The 21,576-nt window shown below is 44.5% G+C and overlaps 1 protein-coding gene across 1 annotated transcript in view; it reads left to right on the plus strand.

The window, feature by feature from the left end:
* LOC122795741 (putative pre-mRNA-splicing factor ATP-dependent RNA helicase DHX32) overlaps positions 1 to 21,576 on the plus strand; it is a 787,400-nt gene that overhangs the window by 585,222 nt on the left and 180,602 nt on the right. The window lies entirely within an intron of this gene.

The raw sequence follows: 21,576 nt of genomic DNA on the forward strand, positions 1-21,576 counted from the left end.
CGTGGATCATATTTGTGCTGCGGCCACTTAGGCCTCTTCCAACACTTTTATTACTCATTACAAGCTGGACGTGGCTTCTAGGGGCCGGGCTTCCTTTGATTCCACAGTTCTCAGGAGTATCTTCCTGTGAGCCTCCCAGGATAGAGGTGCTGGGGACGCTGTCCCGCGAGTAAGGAATGTAGGCGAGATAGGACCACATAACATCAGTTAGTTATGTACTCACCATAACGATCGATGTATGTGGTCCATCTCGCCTACATTCCTACATACCCTCCCACTTGCCCCCTTCCCAGGGGATTTGGAGGAATATTAGCTCTGTGGACCCTTCAAGGTCAGTGATTTTTTTCCCTTATCTGGCTGGAATTTCTTCCAGTGTGATTGAGCATGGGTTATGATTGGTATGATTGCAAACAAGATCTGGGGCTAGGGCGAGGTGCATCTTGGGATACCGGGTTAGCCCAGCCAATTAGAGACTTCATGCTAGAGAAATTTGGCCGAGTCGGAGCCGATTCTCGGCTCCGAACCGTGAGTAAGGAATGTAGGCGAGATGGACCACATACATCGATCGTTATGGTGAGTACATAACTGTTACTGCTGCTGGTGTGAAGTTGACACTAAATTTGTCTGCAAGTATATTATCAGTACTTTTGGGTCAGAGTTGGTAATGCAGTTATGAATTAATTTAGAGCATTTTTGAAAGTTATTTCTTAATCATCTGATGTAGTTAAAGTAGGATTTATAATTATCCTTGACTTTGGATAATAATTTTAATTTCTGTTCTGCTTTGATCTTCCTTACAAAAACATACAGATTTTTGCTGATCTGTTTGATAGTCTGTAATCTGTGCAGACTTTGATTTATTATAGGGCTTAATTGGCTATTTTTCTTTTATTACAGAGCATTTTAATATGGGCATTCCTCCATAGTGGTTTATTTTTACAGTTCCCCATTATATCTGGTTCTGACTGGGACTACTTGGTTTATGGTATTTGTTACATGGGAGTAAAATTCATTAGTATAAGGTTCAACTGAGGTTACACATTGTTTGGGAGTCTTACACTTGAATGTTGCAGACTTATTTAGTTTTAATAAGTTTGTGCTTAAGTCCCTGAATTCAGAGATGTTCTTTGCAGTGGGTTTAGATGCCCTAAAGATGGGAATTACTGATTTGTTACTGGATTTGACCAAAGTTAAGGATACTATAGGTGCAGTGAGTGAGTTTGATAGTATTGAGGACTAGATGAAGAAATTTTGACCCGTAGTGGGTTAATTAATTGCATGAGGGAGTCAGCATTTGCTAAGTGTTAGGAATCTGTGGGTGTGCCCAGCCTTTGTGGTATAGGTCTGCCAGTTAATGGAAAGATAATGAAAATCGTCAAACTACAAGGTATTTTTATTTGTGGTTATTTCAGTAAGTGCATTTAGAAATCTTTTAGTCCCAAGGGAACATGGACAGTGAGTTTTAGCAGGTTGTGAATTGATAACTTGTCTTGTTTATAGTAATTTTGAAGATTTCAACAGGCCTGAATGGCATTAATTGTGCTGAAATCCAGTGAAGACAAAATACTGTCTTTACTTTGAAACCGTTTCTGTTTTACAACACAGAGATGAATGTGTTAAAGTTGCAGGAGAACCACAAGTTCCAGCAGTTTATTGTTGCGACTTCTAGCATTGAGCAAAGCAACCTCAATGGGGTCCAGATTGGTGTTTACTGCATTCCTTTTCTTTTTTATATTAGAATGTATGGAAAGAATACAGTATGGGGGACTAGTGCTTTGGCCAGTATGCAGAATCCTTGGAACATAAGGTGCAAGCTATCCTTGGTGAACCAGTCTGAGCTGTTTTCTCTTCCAAAACTTGACACATACTGGATTGTCCTAAAATGGCACTAGCTACTTAACCAATTGTTTAAAGCCAACTATCTTTTCTTTATATCTGGGCATCATTTGGGTAAAGATTAGGCTCTAGTCAAGGCCAGCATCTTACTTGTATTTGGCACATGCATAGGAAGCTCCATTATGCACCTCTGTATATTCTTCTGGGTTCACTACCTCCGATAGTTCACACCTAAATTAGCCACCATCGGGTCATAGTCACATTTGTCTTGTTTGAGTTACTGTAGGGCCCTAGTAGTGCTGTGATCCTGACTGTGGAAAGGCAGCTGTCATTCTGTCTTTATCCAGTTTAATGAGTATCGACAGTCAGTGTGCTTGATAATGGAGTTGCCAGTTACTGGGACATTTCTACATGGTTGATATATGGTCAAATTAACATAAGGGGCAGGCAACTAGAAAGACAGTGGTGTTTAAGAACACAACAGTAACCAGGTGGGAAAATTTTCTGTCTGACCACAGATCTGTCTCTTGTGAGTCGGATCGAAGTTTTTCCCACCCTCCCACCTGGTTACTGTTGTGTTCTTAAACACCACTGTCTTTCTAGTTGCCTACCCCTTATGTTAATTTTACCATATATCTCATTTCCTCTCTGCTTTTACTGGCTGTTGTGAGTAAGCACAAAATTATCATTTTGTGAAATCACTCCCCTTCAACTATTTAAATTTATTGGCCATCCTACTGTATTCCATAGTACCAGAATACAAAAGTGACCACCCCCTTTCAATGTATCTTGCTGTTTTAAAAATAGTGACTCTCCACTAAAACTTAACTTTTTAGACGGGTAAAAGTTAAGTTACCTACTTTCACATCTAACTCCTCTAGTGCACACTGCAGTGTTTAGGATAAACCATTTTTTTTCATCTTACCTTTAAGCATCTATTACAAGACCACCAGTTATTGTAGAGCCCACATTCTGCCTCTCAGTAGTCATCTTGGGATTAGTGCTTCTGTTTTTCTCCTGGTGAGAGAATGAGTGCAGTTACATTATTTCCTGGAGACTGCTGATTACCAGAAAGCTTAATAACTGCTTTATAGGTGACAGCTTGGAATCTGTGTGTATATTCTGATCTTGAGAGTAGGAGCAGTGTGCATTGATTCCTGACTCTTTCTGGTTGGAGAGTGAGTGTCTGTGCTTAACGTACCTGATTGGTCTGGTTGCTATTCTAGGCATCTACCAGAAAAAGGCTACAAGCCTGCAGGACCCTTGCATCATCTGGGACAAGACTGTGGATCACCAAACAGGCCGTGGCCTGTTTCTCTTCTTGGGATTGGTGCTAACATTTTGCTTCTGGTGAGAGAAGAAGCAAAGGAGTATTGTATCCCAACAGAGTTGAGCTGTGCTGAGACCAGCATTAGTAGTAGCCAGGCAGTAGCCATTCATGCAGCTCCCCTCTTTTCGTCATTTTTGACAAGCTAATTCTTTTTTAATAAGTACTGCTTGATTTCTTTCTAACTTCAGAATATCTGCCTAAATACTTCTTCCTTTAATTTATGGGGTCTACATATTAGTTTCCCCTCAAGTGCTTGGCAGTGCTCTGTACACTCAGACACCTTGAGTGACATTTTTCTTGTAAAAGGACTATATGTGGAAACAGCTCCAGTACTTAGTAATAATGACAGTCCCTCTTAGTATGTCTAAAGGTTAGTTCACTGTGCTTTCTCCTATTAACCTGGTGAACTTGGGCATTATGAGGCAGTGTAGCAACTGCCTCGTACACAGACAACCCTCTCCTCTTACCTCCTAACAATCAGACTTGTGAGAGATGCACTTATATATCCAAATTGGAAGCCATGCACTCTCAAGCCAAGAACGGAATATCTGGTGAAGAGGAGAGGATCAACACCTGCACCACATTACATGCAGCACATAGCCCTCCAGAAGACCCACCATCACAGCTCTCGCATAAAAACACAAACCACACACCCACCTTCGCAGAGGCTCTCAATAGAAATCTAACCAAACAGCAGAGACCTCCAAGGCAGAAACATACTCAACCACCACAACGCAGCACAAACCACAAGACACACAGCTCACCTACACAGTGTGCCCCTCACCGTAAGCCCCTAAGGCAAAACAGCTTGCCCAGTGCACTAATCATAGGTGACTCGATAGTGAGGCACACTGATGTCCCACTAAATAGGGTGGTAAGGAGAAGATAACAATCAGCTGTCTGTCAGGTGCCAGAATCCGACACATAACACACGCAGTCAGGTCACTCCACAACAAGTACAAGTATGACTCTGTCACTGTCCATGTGGGTGTGAATGACCCGAGATGCACCTCCCTGGACTACATGAAAAGAAACATGGAGGAGCTCTCAGATTATGTGGCCCAGGCAGGTATGACCCTAGATCTGAGCAGCATCCTACCATCAACCAGAATGATACTGCAGTACAAGCAGAAAATGATTGACTTCAATAATTGGCTAAGTTTCTAGTGTCAATTTAAGGGGATCCAGTATCTGTCTGCTTGGAATAATACGATTGACAGACGTTGATGCTTTGCCAGAGATGGCCTGTATCTGTCACCCCTGGGTTTCCCATTACTGGCTAAGACTTTTGCCACCTGTATAGTGCCTTTTTTCGGTGATGTTCCAAAGACCAAATTACCACCATAACAGCTATAAATAAATGCAATCTGAGGTCATGCTGCTCAATGCTAGAAGTCTAAATCTCAAGATACACTTGCTCAAAGCACTCCTCAAAATGGAGAACATCGACATTTGTGCTGTAATGGAGACCTGGTTTAAAGCAGCAGAAAGCACCCCTGTGCTACCAGGCTGTAACTCATTCCACACCTTTCAGCCCCAGAACAGGGACCGAAGCTCCAAAGGCGGTGGTGTCTCCATATTCATAAAGGATATGCACACCTCCAGACTAGTAGCCCAGCATAATGCATCTGAGATACTTTGGATACAACTAACATTGGGTAAGATGGCAATTCAGGTCGTGGCTTGCTATACATCCCCAATCATGTCCCAAGACTCTCTCCACATTCCTAAGCATCCTGGAAGCTATTGGGGTCCAACCCAACACTCTCATACTAGGCAACTTCAACTACCCATCCATCAACTAGGAAAACTGCTCATGCACCAATACACTGGCCCAGTGCTTCCTGGAATTCATCCATTCCAATGCCTTGGACCAGCTCATTCTTACCCCCACTAGAAAAAGCAACATCCTTGACCTGGTTATTACTAATATGGGCAACTGTTGCTGTTCACCAATAGTCAATTCCTCCCTGGTTAGATCCAACCACAAATGTATCACCATGGAGATCCACATCTCACCCACACCCCCACAAAAGTAACCTCCATGAAACACTTTTCCAAAGCTGACTTTGATTTCCTAAGAACAGAGGTGGCTAACTTCACGGCACCCATGTTCATAGGTGTGTACTAGTCTATTGGCCCTGGAGCCTTTACAAGCCTAGCCCATAGGATTACCATGGCATCGTGTCACCCAACCTTAATTCCCAGTGCCTCTGTCGAGTAAAGCCACTGGAGTGATCTCCGTGGTGAATTTTCTATTTCCCATCCACTCATCAAGATTTCTCTTGAGGGCCAGTGAGGTGCTCTGCTTGACATGTATGGAAAGTCTGTTCCATAGTATGGGCAGTCTCTGGGTTATGAACCTGTTCCCCCAGCATGTTCTTTTGATTGTGGTAATGAGGTTGAGGTCTCTGGAGCGTGCAGTGCGGAGGGATTGGGATTTCTTTAGATGTAGCATTTCTAACAGAGCTGGGTCAGACATGGCTCTGTAAGTCAAGCAGATATTGCCTCTAAGTAGGCAATATGAGACAGAGAATAGTTGGAGTTTTTTGAGTCTGTCCATATAGGACAAGTATTTAAGGCCTAGGATCTTCTTTTTGAGGTATTTTTGTGGCCTCTCCAGTTGCAGGTGTCTAGTGAGATACATGCCAAATGGGGCACTGTACTCTATGATTGGCCTAATGAGGGAAGAGTAGAGGGAGACAATGACCTCTTTCTTCCTGGATGCAAAACCCTTAGTAATGATATGTGCCACATAGAAGGACTTTCTGACCAGTGGCAATGTGATGGTCAAAAGAGAGGTTGCTGTGAATCTGTGTTCCCAGATCTCTTATAACGCCTTCTGTGTTCAGTGAACTAGCATTGATGCTGTAATTCAAGGGAACCAGGTTTTTCCCAAGAGGGATGACGACTTTTTTTTTGGCATTGAACTTAAAGCCATGGTTCTGACACCAGTCGTTCGTCTCTGTGAGGGCTTTCTGTAGAATGTCTCCATCACTTGGTGAGTTAATAATAGCTCCCAACTTGTAATCGTCTGCAAACTTTGTCAGCCAAAGTCCCTTCGCATTGGCCTGGACTTCAGAAATGTAGATACCAAATAGGAGAGGACCCAGGACCGAACCCTGTGGGACTCCACTCGTGACTGGTCTGCAGTCTGACTTGGAGTCAGCTACTTTCACGCTGTGGGTTCTATCTGTGAGCCAGTTTGCAACCCACCTAGTGATATAGGGGTTGATGCCTAGCTTATTGAGCTTTTCTATGATTCCTGAGTGGGAAATGGTTTCAAAAGCCTTGGCCAGATCAAGGTAGGCTGTATGAACCACCTTGCCTTCATCCACAGCTCTGGTGACTGACTCAAAGAAGTCGACCAAGTTGAGCAGGAATGATCTACACTTGACAAAACCAAACTGTGTAGGATCCAGAGTTTGGAGATTCCCTATATCCTTGTTTATTAGGTCCATGATGATGCGTTCCATAGCTTTATATAACAGACTTGTCAGGCTAATGAGGAAATAGTTCCCAGGGTCTGTAGTCGCACCTCCTTTGTGGAGAGGAATGACTGTAGCAGTGCGCCATTTGGTAGGGACAAAGCCTGAGGTGAGGCTGTGATTGAACAGGGTACACAGGTGAGGTGCCAGTTCACTCTGTTGTTCATGTAGAACACAGCCAGGGATATTGTCAGATCCCATAGAAGCTGTATTCTTGGCCTCGGGCAGTGCTGTTTTAACCTGTGCAGCAGTAATATTGGGTGCCTGGCAATCTGCTGGTATTGTGATTGGTCCTTTAGGGGGGGGGGTAAAGTTGGCACTGAATCTGTCGGCCAGTATATTGACTATCTGTTGGCCCAGTATAGGAGGTACCATTGTGCAGTAGCGTAGCTCAGAGCAAATCTTGGTATTGCTGTGGAGATTTTTTACATAACTATAGAAGGCCTTATGATTGTCTTTACTATCTGCTGCAATTCTGTTTTCATAGCTAGCTTTAGAAGATTTGATGAGGCATCTCAACTTTTTGTTGAGGCTGATAAGGGAGTTTTTCCAGTCTTGGGACTTTACCGTATTCCACACCAGTTTCTTCCTTCTGTTGTAGAGTTTGTTTATTGCAGGGGACCACCAGATTGGCTTCCTTTGTTTGGAGGAGAGCATCTTGGTTTTATTGGGTATGGCAAGATCCATGCATTTGTGTACGTCTTCGTACAGTGCATTGGTGTACGATTTGGTGGTCATGCAACTATTTTCCATTTGCATGGGTGACGTGAAGTTAGCCACCTCTGTTTTTAGGAGCCCAAAGTTTTTCATGGTGGTTACATTTGCGGGGGGGGGGGGGTAGGAGGGATGTGGATTTCCAAGGTGATTAGTTTGTATTTGGATCTAACCAGGGAGGAGTTGACTATTGGTGTAGAGTAATGGTCGCCCATGTTAGTAATGACCAGGTCAAGGATGTTGCTACCTCTAGTGGGGGTAAGAATGAGCTGGTCCAGGGCATTGGAATTAATGAATTCCAGGAAACGTTGGGCAAGTGCATTGGTACATGAGTAGTTTTCCCAGTTAATGGAGGGGTAGTTGAAGTCGCCAAGTATGAGAGTGTTAGGTTGGTCCCTAATATTCTCCAGAGTGCTTAGGAACTTGGAGTGTGAGTCTTGAGACATGGTTGGGGGACCTATAGCAGGCTACGACTTGAATCGCTGTCTTGCCCAATGTTAGCTGCACCTGAAGTATCTTAGATGCGTTATGTTGGGCTACCAGTCTAGAGGTGTGTGCATCCTTTATGTATATGGAAACACCACCACCTTTGGAGCTTCGGTCCAAGTTCTGGGCCCGAAAGGTGTGGAATGAGTTATAGCCTGGTAGTGCAGGGGTGCTTTCTGCTGCCTTGAACCAGATCTCTATTACAGCACAGATGTAGATGTTCTTCATTTTAAGGAGTGCTTTGAGCGAGTGCATTTTGAGATTTAGACTTTTAGCGCTGAGCATCATATTGTATTTGTTTGTAGCTGTTACAGTGGTAATTTGGTCTTTGGAACACCGCCTAAAAAGGCACTATAGGGGTGACAAGAGCCTTGGCCATTATCTGGAAGCCCAGGGGTGACGGATGCAGGCCATCTCTGGCAAAGCATCGAGGTCTGTCAGTCATGTCATCCAAGGCAGGCAGATACTGGATCCCCTTAGAATGACACCAGAAACTTAGCCAATTGTTGAAATCAATCATTTTCTGCTTGTACTGTGGTATCATTCTGGGTGATGGTAAGACGCTGCTCAGATCTAGGGTCTTACCTGCCTGGGCTACATAATCCAAGAGCTCCTCCATTTCTCTTTTCATGTAGTCCAGGGAGGTACGTCTCAGGTCATTCACACCCACATGTACAAGGACAGAGTCATATTTGTACCTGTTGTTGAGGGACCTGAGTGCATATGTTATATGGCGGATCCTGGCACCTGACAGGCAGCTAACTGTCAACCTAGTGAGTGGGACATCAGTGTGCCTCACTATCGAGTCACCTATGACTAGTGTGTTGGGCATGCTGTTTGCCTTAGGGGCATTGGTTGAATGGCACACTGTTTAGGAGAGTTGTGTGTCATGTGATTTGTGTTGTGGTGGTCGATTGTGTTTCTGCCTTGGAGGTCTCTGCTCTTTGGGTAAATTTATATTGAGAGCCTTCACAAAGGTGGATGTGTGGTTTGTGTTTTTATGTGAAAGCAGTGCTGGTGTGTGTTCTGGAGGGCTATGTGTTCCAGGGGGCCAGGGAAGTAAATACTGTAGAAAGAAATATCCAGGGAATTGTTATGGCTAGGCTTGTATAGGCCCTAGGACCGATAGCCTAGTACCAACATAGGTTCATAGGTTGGTACTAGGCTATCGGCCCTAAGGCCTATGCAAGCCTAGCCATAACAATTCCCTGGAAACTTTTTCCCACAATATTTACTTCTCTGGGCCCCTGTCTAGCAGGGTGACTGACATGATCCCCGTGGTGAATTTCCTATCTCCCATCCAATCATCAAGGTTCCTTTTGAAGAGGGCCAATGAGGTGCTCTGTTTGACATGTATGGGCAGTCTATTCCAGAGTATGGGGAGTCTCTGGGTCAGGAACCTATCCCTCCAGCATGTTTTGTTCCCTGTGATGATAAGGTTTAGATCCCTGGAGCGTGTGGCTCTGAGGGATTGGGATTTCTTTAAGTGGAGCATGTCCAACAGCTCAGGGTTTGACATGGCCTTGTATGTTAAGCGGAGATCGCCTCTGAATAGATGATATGCCACAGAGTATAGCTGGAGTTGTTTTAGGCGGTCAGCGTATGGCATCTGCTTTAGGCCTGTGATTCTTTTAGTGAGGTATTTCTGTGGCCTTTCCAGCTGTTGCAGATGTCTTGTGAGGTACATGGGCATTGTACTCTATAATGGGTCTAATAAGGGCTGAGTACAGTGGGACAATGACCTCCTTTTTTCTGGATGAAAAGCCCTTAGTGATGAGGTGGCAACGTAGAACGATTTCCTGACTGTTGTGGCGATGTGGTTATCGAAAGTGAGACCACTGTCCACTTGTGTCCCTAAGTCTCTCATCACACTTTCAATGTTTAGTGTCCTGCCACCTATGTGGTAGTTCATGGGTACATGTTTTTTTCCAAAGGGGATGACTATACATTTCTTGGCATTAAGCTTGAGCCCATGGCTCTGGCACCAGGCATCTGTTTCTGTAAGGCCCTTTTGTAGAATATCCCCATCATTTGGGGATTCAATAATGGCTCCCAGTTTGCAGTCATCTGCAAACTTTGTTAGCCAGAGTCCCTTAGTGTTGGCCTGTACTTCAGAGAAGTAGATGCCAAACAAGAGTGGTCCCAGGACTGAACCCTGAGGTACTTCACTTGTCTGGAGCTGGATTTGGAGTCGGCTACTTTTACAGTCTGGGTTCTGTCAGTAAGCCAGTTGGCAACCCATCGAGTGACTTAGGGATTTATGCCCAGCTTAGTAAGTTTATCTATGATTCCAGAGTGGGGTATGGTGTTGAAGGCCTTGGCGAGGTCCAGATAGGCTGTGTGGACCTCCTTACCCTCGTCCACAGCTCTGGAGACCGATTCGAAGAAGTCCATCAGATTCAGGAGACAAGATCGGCCCTTCACAAACCCAAACTGGGTGGGGTCCAGTGTCTGGAGGTTGCCAATATCTTTGTTTATAAGTTCCATGATAATGCGTTCCATGCCCTTGCAGATCAGGCTTGTCAGACTGATGGGACGGTAGTTCCCGGGATCCAAGGTGGATCTTCCCTTGTGGAGCGGGATAAATGTAGCTGTGCGCCACTCAGTGGGCACGAAGCCTGAGGTGAGGCTATGATTAAACATGACACTTAGGTGGGGTGCCAGTTCATTTTGTAGTTCATGTAGTACACAGCCTGGGATGTCATCTGGTCCCATGGATGCTGTATTCTTAGCTTTGGAGAGTTCTGTTTCTACCTGTGTGGCTGTGATTATCGGAATGTGGTAATCTTTTGGTATTGAGATGGGCCCTTTAGGGGGTGAAAGGGGAGTGAAGTTGGCACTAAATCGATCTGCCAGGATATTGGCAATATCCTTGGGATCAGTATATTTAATGCCATTCTGTTGTAGCTCAGAGCAGATCTGAGCATTGCCATTTAGATTCTTGACATAACTATAGAATGCCTTGTGGTTGTCTTTGGAATCTTTGGCAATTTTATTTTTGTAACTAGCTTTTGAGGATTTTATGAGGGATCTCAGCTTCTTACTGAGGCTTGTGAGGGAGGAGTTTGCATCCTGGGATTTTCCTCTTTTCTGCAACAGTTTCTTCCTTCTGTTGTATAGTTTGTTATAGCAGGGGACCACCAGATTGGCTTCCTTTTTTTGGAGAAGAGCATCTTGGTTCTATTTGGGATGGCACGATTCATGCACGAGTGGATGTGCTCGTACAGTGCCTTAGTGTAGGATTCTGCGGTTGAACTTCCAGATCCCATCTGCGTGGGTGTTGTGAAGTTTGTCACTTCTGACTTCAGTAGCATGAAGTTGGCTTTGGAGAAGTTTTTTAAGGAGGTTTCCTTACTGGGGGGTGGGGTGGGATGTGGATGTCAAGGGTGATTTGCTTATGGTCAGACCTGACCAATGAGGGGGTGACCACTGGTGTGGAGCATCTATCTCCCATGTTGGTAATGACCGGGTCTAGGATATTGGAGCCCCTGGTGGGACAATGGATTAATTGATCCAGGGCATTGGAATTTATGAATTCCAAGAACCGTTGGGAAAAGGAGTTGGTACCCGAGTAGTTTTCCCAATTAATAGCAGGGTAGTTGAAATCACGTAGTATTAGGGTGTTTGGTGGTATCTTAATATTTTCCAGTATGTTTAGGAAAGTGTAGTGAGAATCTTGTGGTATGGTGTGGGATCTGTAGCAAGCTACAATTTGGATTGCAGTCTTACCTAGTGTTAGTTGCACCTGGAGAATTTCAGATGCATTGTGTTGGTCAACTAGCCTGGAGGTGTGAATATCCTTGGTGAATATGGACACTCCTCCACCTTTAGTGTTTCGGTCTTGGTTTTGTGGCCGAAAAGTGTGGTAAGAATTGTAGCCTGGTATTGCAGGGGTGCTCTCTGGAGCTTTGAACCAGGTCTCAGTCACTGCACAGATATCGATGCTCTCCATTTTTAGGAGTGCCTCGAGAGAGTGCATGTTGAGGTTTAGACTTCTAGCATTGAGTAGCATTACCTTCAGATTTTGCATGTTTGTATCTGTTAAGGTGGTGGTTTTATCCTCTGAACCTTGCCTAAAAAAGGCACTACATGGGTGGCAAGAGCTTTAGCCAGTAACCTGAATCCCAGGGGTGACCAGTGCAGACCATCTCTGGCAAAGCATCGTGGTTTGTCGATCATGTCTTCCCAGGCAGACAAATACTGGATCCCATTTGAATGACACCAGAAGCTTAACCAATTGTTGAAGTCAGTCATTTTGTCCTTATACTGTGGTATCATTCTGGGCGAAGGCAGGATGCTGCTCAGGCTAGGGTCATACCTGCCTGGGTCACATGATCCAAGAGCTCTTCCATGTCTCTTTTCATGTAGTCCAGGGAAGTACGTCTCAAGTCATTTACTCCAGCATGGACAATGATAGTCATATCTGTACTTGTGGAGTGACTTGAGTGCATGCATTATGTGGCGGATCCTGACACCTGACAGGCAGCTGACTGTAATTTTCTCCGTGTTCAGCCTGGTGAGTGGGACATCAGTGTGCCTGACTGTAGAGTCACCTATGACTAAAGTGTTTGGTACATTGTCTTGCCTTAGGGGCTGTTGTTGGGTGGCACACTGGTCTTGTGAGCTATGTGTCACTTTGGTTGTGACTGGTGTTTGTTTGCGTTTCGGCTTCAGAGGTCCTTGTTGCTTGGGCAGGTTAATGTTAAGGGCCTCCGCATATGTGGGTTTAGTGTTGCTATGTGTGGGAGTTGATGGTGTGGGTTTTGAAGGGCTATGAGTTGCTAGAGGTGTAATGCAGGTGTTAGCCTTCTCCTCTTGACTGTCTAGCACAATCTTGACCGGCGAGAGCTTTGCTTCCAGTTTGGCTATGTAAGTGCATCTCTCGCAGGTTGTAGTGTTGGGTGGTAGGAGGAGAGGATTGTCTGTGTACATGAGGCAGTTGCCGCATTGCCCCAGTATGCCCAGATTCACCAGGTGGACAGGAGAAACCACCAGAAGCTGACCCTTGGACGTGCCTGTTTAGGTGCTTTTTTGTAAGGTTTAAGAGCTGTTTTCCCTTACCTTTGCAAGGTTCTTTGCAATTGTAGGCTGTTTAGTGCCTGTGATTAATTTCTCCTTATTGACAAGGAGAGCTGAGTGCTTGTATCAGTTTCAGGCTTCCTAGTGCTTTACAGCAGGTTCTAGAGCAAGTGCTAGTCACAGGAGTTCAGATTTTAGTGCTACTACTGAGAAACCAGCAAGTTTTAAGGGAAATTTTGAAGAGCAGACTTTCTGGCACCTGAAATATTTTAACTGTAGCCTCGTAGTGCTGCACGATGTGAAAAATGTGCAAATACACGCGTTTTTAAGCCAGACAGTTGAAAGGGATAGAAATCAGCCCAAAAAGGCTAATAAAATTACAATTTCCTATCTGGTGTGGTGCAGGTGTTGACCTTCTCCTCTTGACCAGCTATTCAAATCTTGGCTGGAGAGTGTGTAGCTTCCAGTTTGGATATATAAGTGCATCACTCGCAAGTCTGAGTGTTGGGAGGTAAGAGGAGAGGGTTGTCAGTGTGCATGAGGCAGTTGCTACATTGCCTCAGGATGCCCAAGTTCACCAGGTTAATAGGACAAAGCACAAGTAGCTGACCTTTAGACATGCCTAGAGGAGTGGGCATTAATAATAAGTACTGGAGTTGTTTCCTTGTAGACCATTTAGTGCTGGTAGCACTTTTGTGTGCTACAATAATTGCTACAAGAAGTCTGGTAAGGTGCTAAACTAATAAGCTAGTAAAAGTGTAGGAGAGGAGAGAACTAACAGATCTAAGGGAAAAACTGAAGAGCAGACTTTGGCACCACTCGGAAGCTTACAAACAGTCCTGGATACACCAAATCTGTATCTCGACTAGACTAGTTACAGGAAAGGTGGGAAATAAGCGCAAATGCGGGCTTTTAAATCAGAAAGTTGAAAGAGATGGAAAAACTGCCCAAACGGCCAATAAGCTACAATTTCTGGGCCAGAAACCACTCCACTTGTGGTAGATAGGCTACCTAGTGCTTATCACTCCCATTGAGAAGCTAGAAGGCTTCCCTCCAACACAGAAAGGCTTGGGGGGCTCAGAAGCTTACATACAGTCCGGGATACAGGAAATGTGTATCTGGAGTAGACTAGTTACAGGAAAAGCGCAAATGCAGCTTTTAAACCAGAAAGTTGAAAGAGATGGAAAAACTGCCCATACACCCAATAAACTACAATTTCTGGGCCAGAAACCACACCACTTGTGGTAGATAGGCTACCTAGTGCTTATCACTCCCATTGAGAAGCTAGAAGGCTTCCCTCCAACACAGAAAGGCTTGGGGGGCTCAGAAGCTTACATACAGTCCGGGATACAGGAAATGTGTATCTGGAGTAGACTAGTTACAGGAAAAGCGCAAATGCAGCTTTTAAACCAGAAAGTTGAAAGAGATGGAAAAACTGCCCGTACACCCAATAAACTACAATTTCTGGGCCAGAAACCGCTTCTCTTGTGGTAGATAGGCTAACTAGTGCTTACCACTCCCACTGATAAGCTAGAAGGCTTCCCTCCAAAAAATGCATAGTCATACCCTTCGGGAAAAACAAGGTTACCCCTAGCTACCAAATAGGTGGCAATCCACTGAGCACAGAAGAAGTTATCAGGGATCTGGGGACCCAGGTTGATAGTAGTCTGTCATTCGACACCCATGTAGCTAAAGTAGTTAGGAAGACCTTCTACATTGCCCACCTTATCATGAAGGGATTCTCATCTAGATCAAGGGAGGTCATAGTCTCCCTTTACTCATCACTCATCAGACCAATGATTGAGTACAATGCCCCATTCGGAATGTATCTGACCCGACACTTGCAGCAGCTGGAGAGGCCACAAAGTTCCTCACCAAAAGGATAAAGGGTCTCAAAATCTGTCCTATGCTGCCCGACTGAAAGAACTCCAGCTCTATTCAGTCGCAGCTTGCTCAGAGGTGACCTTTGCCTAACATACAAGGCCATGTCAAACCCAGATTTGATGAATATGCTTCACCTCAAAAAATCTAGATCCATCAGAGCCACAAGGGTGGGAGACTTAAACCTTGACACGGCTATTAATAGGACGTGCTGGAGGGATAGATTCATCACCCAAAGACTCCCTATGCTGTGGAACAAAATCCCGGTACATGTGAGGCAGAGCACCTCGCTGGCCTTGTTCAAGAGAAATCTTGACCAATGGATGGGAGATCGCAGATATACCCCAGGATTACCTCAGTGTCACTGCTCGACAGAGGCACAGCAAAATAATGGGTATAGTTCCCCATACTAAAGGGGTGGCGTAAGCCACAAAACGATGGGCTAGGCTTGTAAATGCCCTCGGGCAGATAGCCTAGTATGAACCTATGAACCTATGAACCTAAGAAAGGCTTTGGGGGCTCAGAAACTTACAAACAATCCTGGATACAGCAAATCTGTATCTGGACTAGACTAGTTACAAGAAAGGTGGGAAATAAGTGCAGATGCGGGCTTTTAAACCAGAAAGTTGAAAGAGAGAAAAAAAACTGCCCCAACAGCCAATAAACTACAATTTCTGGGCCAGAAACCACTCCTGTTGTTATAGATAGGCTACCTAGTGCTTACCACTCCCACTGATAAGCTAGAAGGCTTCCCTCCAACACAGAAAGGCTTGGAGGACTCAGAAGCTTAAAAACAGTCCTGGATACAGCAAATCTGTACCTGGACTAGACTAGTTACAGGAAAGGCAGGAAACAAAAGTAAACGTAGGCTTTATCAATGGAAAATAGATGCATGACTAGCGAATCATACACCAATGCACTGTGCGAACATTTACATAAATGCATGGAACTAGCCATATCCAACAGAACCAAGACGCTGTCCTCCAAAAAAAGGAAGCCAAATCTGCTGGTCCCCTATCATTAATAAACTCTACAATAGAAGGAAGAAACTTCTGCAGAAAAAGGTGAAGTCCCAAGACTGGAAAAACTCCCTTATTAGCCTCAACAAAAAGTTGAAATCCCTCCTCAAAACCTCTAAAGCCAGATATGAAGGCAGAATTGTGGCAGACACTTAAAACAACCACAAAGCCTTCTATAGTGGGTCTATATCACATAATCAAAGTTTAATAACTTCGAACACAGAATGTTCGAACCATCCTGTTCGAAGTTAAAAAACTTCGACTACGGATAAAAAACAACAAAAAAAAGAAAACAAAATTAACGTTTTAAGCAGAGATTTCCATTGAAACGCTTGAACTTCTGCAAATTTGAACTTAAGGTCTCGACCATATGAGGTTCAAACTTCCAGAAGTTCGACTATCTGATAGGAACCCTTCTATAATTATGTCAAGAATCTACATGGCAATATTCAGGTTTGCTCTGAGTTACTGCTAAATGGTACCTGCTATACTGAGCCAACAGATATTGCCAACATACTGGCCGACAGGTTCAGTGCCAGCTTTACCCCTCTCACCCCCCTAAAAGACCAAACACAATACTGGAGGAATGCCAGCCACCCAGCATTACTACAGCACAGGTTAAAGCTGCATTGTCCAAGGCCAAGAATACAGCTTCTATGGGACCCAACAATATCCCTGGAATTATTCTACATGAACTTCAAAGTGTACTGGCACCACATCTGTGTGTCCTGTTCTCAATCACAGGCTTGTCACAGACTTTCTCCCTACCGAATGGCGCACTGCTACAGTCATCCCTCTCCATAAAGGGGGAGCGATTACAGACCCTTGGAATTATCACCCCATTAGCCTGAAGAGTCTGATATGTAAGGCTATGGAGCGCATCATCATGGACCTAATTAACAAGGATATAGGGAATCTCCAAACTGTAGATCCCACTCAATTTGGTTTTGTGAAAGGTAGATCATGCCTGTTCAACCTGATTGACTTCTCTGAGTCAGTCACCAGAGCCGTGGATGAGGGCAAGGCAATTCATACAGCCTACCCTCGATCTGGCCAAGGCCTTTGATACCATTCCCCAGTCAGGAGTTATTGATAAACTCACTCACTAGACTAGGCATCAACCTGTGTATCACTAGGTGGGTTGAAAATTGGCTCACAGATAGAACCCACACTGTGAAAGTAGCGGACTCCAAGTCAGACTGCCGACCAGTCACTAGTGGAGTCCCACAGGGATCTGTCCTAGGTCCTCTCCTGTTTGGCGTCTACTTCTCAGAAGTCCAGGCCAACACAGAGGGACTCTGGCTGACCAAATGTGTAGACGACTGCAAGCTGAGAGCCATTATTAACTCCCCAAGTGATGTAGACATCCTAAAGAAAGGCCTCACTGAGACCAGAGACTGGTATCGAAACCATGTCCTTATGCTTAATGCCAAGAAAAATGCATCATCATTTCCTTTGGGAAAAACTCCGTTCCCATGAATTACCACATCAATGGGAGCCCACTGAACACTGAAAGCATTATAAGAGATCTGGGGACACAGGTTGACAGCAACCTCTCCTTTAACCACCACATTGCCACTGTGGTCAGAAAGACCTTTTATGTGGCACATCTCATTATCAAGGGTTTTGCATTCAGGAAGAAAGAGGTTATCATCTCTCTCTGCTCTTCCCTCATTAGGCCAATCATCGAGTATAATGTCCCATTTAGCATGCAACTCACTAGACACATGCAACAGTTGGAAAGGCCTCAAAAGTACCTCACGAAGAGGATCCTAGGCCTTAAACACATATCCTATATGGACAGACTCAAAAAAGTCCAGCTATTCTCTGTCTCATATCGTCTACTAAGAGGCAATCTCTGCTTGACTTACAATGCTATGTCTGACCCAACTCTGCTAGAAATGTAACATCTAAAGAAATCCCAATCCCTCCGCACCACATGCTCCAGAGACCTCAACCTCATTACCACAATCAACAGGACATGCTGGAGGGACAGGTTCATAACTCAGAGACTGCCCATGCTCTGGAATAGACTTCCTGTACATGTCAAGCAGAACACCTCGCTGTCCGTCTTCAAGAAATGTCTTGATGAGTGAATGGGAATTGGAAAGTTCACCCCGGGGATCACTCCTGTGGCTGTACTTGATGGAGGCAGTGGGAACTAACATCGGGCTTCACGATGCCAAGGCACTGCTATGGGCTGGGCTTGTAAAGACTCCAGGGCCATTAGCTTAGTACACACCTATGAACCTATGATCAGACATAGTACTGTGGCCTGATAACTCAGTCAGTTATGTAATTATGGGGAAGTTATTTTAGTGGATTCTTGCTGCTGATGATGGTCAGTCATGTTAAGCAAAATAGTAGCATGTAGCATATCCATGACATATGACATCTGGCAACAGTGGTACCAGTTTATAAAGTTGGGGGAGAGGGAATCTTATTAGATTCATCAGTATCACTTGTATGTTATGTGAAATCATAGAGAGAGTCATAATTGAATGTATCCAAAATCTTACTGTTGTTAGATGTAAAACAGTATGGAGTTGTTAAGGTGAGATCTTGTCTTATGAATATGTATCCAGTGTATGCTGCTTCTGCTGACTTTAAGTGATTTGATACTAGTCAACATAAGGGAATAAATGACAAATCAAAAACATTGATAATCAATAGTCATATAATTCATGAAATAAAAATGCTGGTTAAGTAACCAGTCATAACAAGACAGGTTTAGGGGTGGATGTTCATCGTGTTTCACTGTTGCAGTCATTACAATTGGGTTATCCTGCTGGCAGGCTACACGCAGTCGGCCCGAGTTCGAATGTCTAGGTCCGGCGTCGGTTGCTGTTGCCTCCTTCCTGACGTCAGTGCACCAGGGGTATAAAAGATGCAGCCGATGCCATTTTCTTCAGTCTTTCTTGCTGCGTGGTGCCCGAAGCAAAAGCAGTTCGCAAGTGCCAGTCGGCCGACTCCTGAGATTTTCAAAAACGAATTTCAGATCCGAAGTCTTCATTAAAGCTAAGTACCCCGTTGGGGAAACTTTTTTCTTGCTCCAGACCTATGTCAGAAAAAGTTAATAATTGTATTTCTTGTGGGAAGCAAATACCTCATAAGGATTTTCATTCTTACTGTATTCCTTGCCTAGGCCCTGACCACGATGTTGCTAGCTGTCGGCTTTGTGCTAAATTTAACCAATGCATTATTAAGCGTCAGTACGATTTTGCATTTCATTATTTTGGCCGAAGATTCAATTATATAATGTCGTCGGAACAGCTGACGACCGGAGTTTATAAAAAATGCAAAGAAAAAGAAAAGGACAGGCATCCGAGGTCCAAAACTGACGAGGCTTCTGCTAGGCCTGTCGCCGGTTCTCAGTGAGGCGCTTTCGCAGCCCCTGACGCCCGCTACCTCAGAGCCACAGGCTGCTTCTGACTCCCACATGGAGCCAACTAGGCTGCTGGAAACTCAAGGTATTGGACACTCGGAAACTGTTCCCTCAGATGGGTCCGGAGCCGCTGAGCAGGCATCGGCTTCTGAGGGTGGATTCTGGCCTACGCAGTTATATGTAAAGCCAACTTCAGCTTCAAAGGCAAAGACTAAAGCAGCTCTAAGGACAAAGAAACAAGTACAGCATTCTCCTGGACAGACTTCCATGCCTAAAAAACAGATGCTTAAAATGGCCGAAGACCTAATTACTTTGATCAGGGGTTCCCATCTCCCTCCTGATAAGAGGCCTAGGCAAGAGATAGAATATGAATCTTCAGATCAGGTTTCCATTTCCTCTAATTCCTCTTCTGAACATGAATATTCCCTTCCTCCCTATGAGGATCCTGATGCTGAAGAATCTATCCCTTCAGCCTCTCCTCCTGAGGATTATTCTTTTGGGGAGACCCTGCATACTATGAGGGAGCATTTCCATTGGGAGAGCCAAGATTACTCTGAATCCAAGAAAAGGCTCAGAGACTTCCTTTTATTAACCCATTACAGACGCCTTGCTATTCCTCCCGTTTTAGACATTGTAGATGATGTTTTTACAGAGTCCTGTCTATCTCCTGACTCTCTACCACCAGCTCCTGTAAAGCCAGACAGATACTGCAGGGTTCCGGATTCTCATAAATTTCTTTACAAAAACCCTGCTGCTGACCCAGAAACTATTTCTCAGGGTCCTAAGGGGTCAAGGCTTCCACTGCAAAAAACCCTATTCCCTCTGATAGGGATTCAAGGGCCCTGGACAGATGGGGGAAAAAGATTTGTACTTCTGCTACCTTGGCTGTAAGAGCTTTAAATTATCAGTTTCATATGCTTAAATATCAGCAATATCTTATGTCACTGCTTAAACAGAAAATGTTGACAAATTCAGAATGTGCAGAGAACAAAGAAATGCAGGATTTACTGCATGCAGCTGAACAAGTGGGAAAGCATACTTTGCAATGTGGTTTTGATTCTCTAGAGGCCTCCTGCAGGGCCGCAGTTACAGGTTCTGTCATTAGGAGGCATGCTTGGTTAAATGAACAGAATCTGCCAGATCATGTTAAAGGAAAACTATTAGATGCTCCTTTACAACATGATACCTTGTTTGGTGTTAAAGCAGAAGAGGTATTGAAGAAAATGGAGGACAAAGCTAAATCTATGCAAACAGTGAAGGATTTCTTACAGGTACAGCCTCCCAAATTTAGCAGGAACTGGCCTACAAAGAATTGGTCCTTTCAGGTGTCAGACAGGCCACAAAGAGGCAGATTACAGCCCCAAGGCTCATACAGGCCTAAACAATGGGGTGCTTCTACCTCCAAAAGCGAAGAGGAAAAATCACAGCCATACAGGAAACAGTCTCAATGACTTTTCCCCTGCCAGCACCAAGCACTTATCTTCTGGCAGCTCCTTTGGGGGGAAAACTAGCACTTTTTACAAAAAATTGGCACATGATCACCCAGGACAAATGGGTCTTAAATATCGTATCTCAAGGCTACAGGTTCCACTTTCACACCCTGCCAAGGCCACACGGTATGCCAGACCTGCCACGCAATCAATGGGCAGAGGCACAAAAAAAAGTTACATCCCTCATGGATATGAGAGCCATTCAGCAAGTACCACAACCAGAGCAGGGACAAGGATTTTACTCTAGGCTATTCTTGGTACCCATAAAGGACAAGGCCTGGAGACCAATACTGGACCTGTCTATCCTAAACACATTCCTGGATATTCCAAAATTCAAAATGTTAACTCTGCAGCAGATTCTGCCCATGCTGGGCAAGAAGTCTTGGCTTGTGACTTTAGACCTAAAAGAGGCATACCTGCATGTCCCAATCAGACAATCATGCAGAAGATACCTCAGATTTATAGGTGGCTCAATACACTACCAATTCTCTGCACTGCCCTTTGGCTTATGTACTGCGCCCAGAGTCTTCACAAAATGCCTGGCACCAGTAATTGCATTTTGCAGACAAAGAGGAATACAAATATATCCTTACTTGGACGACTGCCTTATTCAAGCAGAGAACAAGGACATTCTACTACAGCATCTGGCGTTTATAAAAAGGTTATTAACCGGTCTAGGGTACACAGTAAACAAAAAGAAATCAAAACTCGTACCCTCTCAAGAGATAATATTCCTGGGTGCAAGCTTAAATACAACTGCCCAGATGGCTAATCTCACGCCAGACAAGCACAGACAACTGACTATTTATTTCAAAATGTTGGCAACAAAGACCCAGTTATCTGCAAGAAAAATTCTGCAGGCTTTGAGCTTCATGGCATCCTGCATACTGCTAGTTCCATATGCAAGACTGCATACGAGGAAACTTCA

The sequence above is a fragment of the Protopterus annectens genome, chromosome 2.part2 (genome assembly GCF_019279795.1).
Source record: "Protopterus annectens isolate FY-2018-M chromosome 2.part2, PAN1.0, whole genome shotgun sequence".
Classification (NCBI taxonomy): Eukaryota; Metazoa; Chordata; order Ceratodontiformes; family Protopteridae; genus Protopterus; species Protopterus annectens.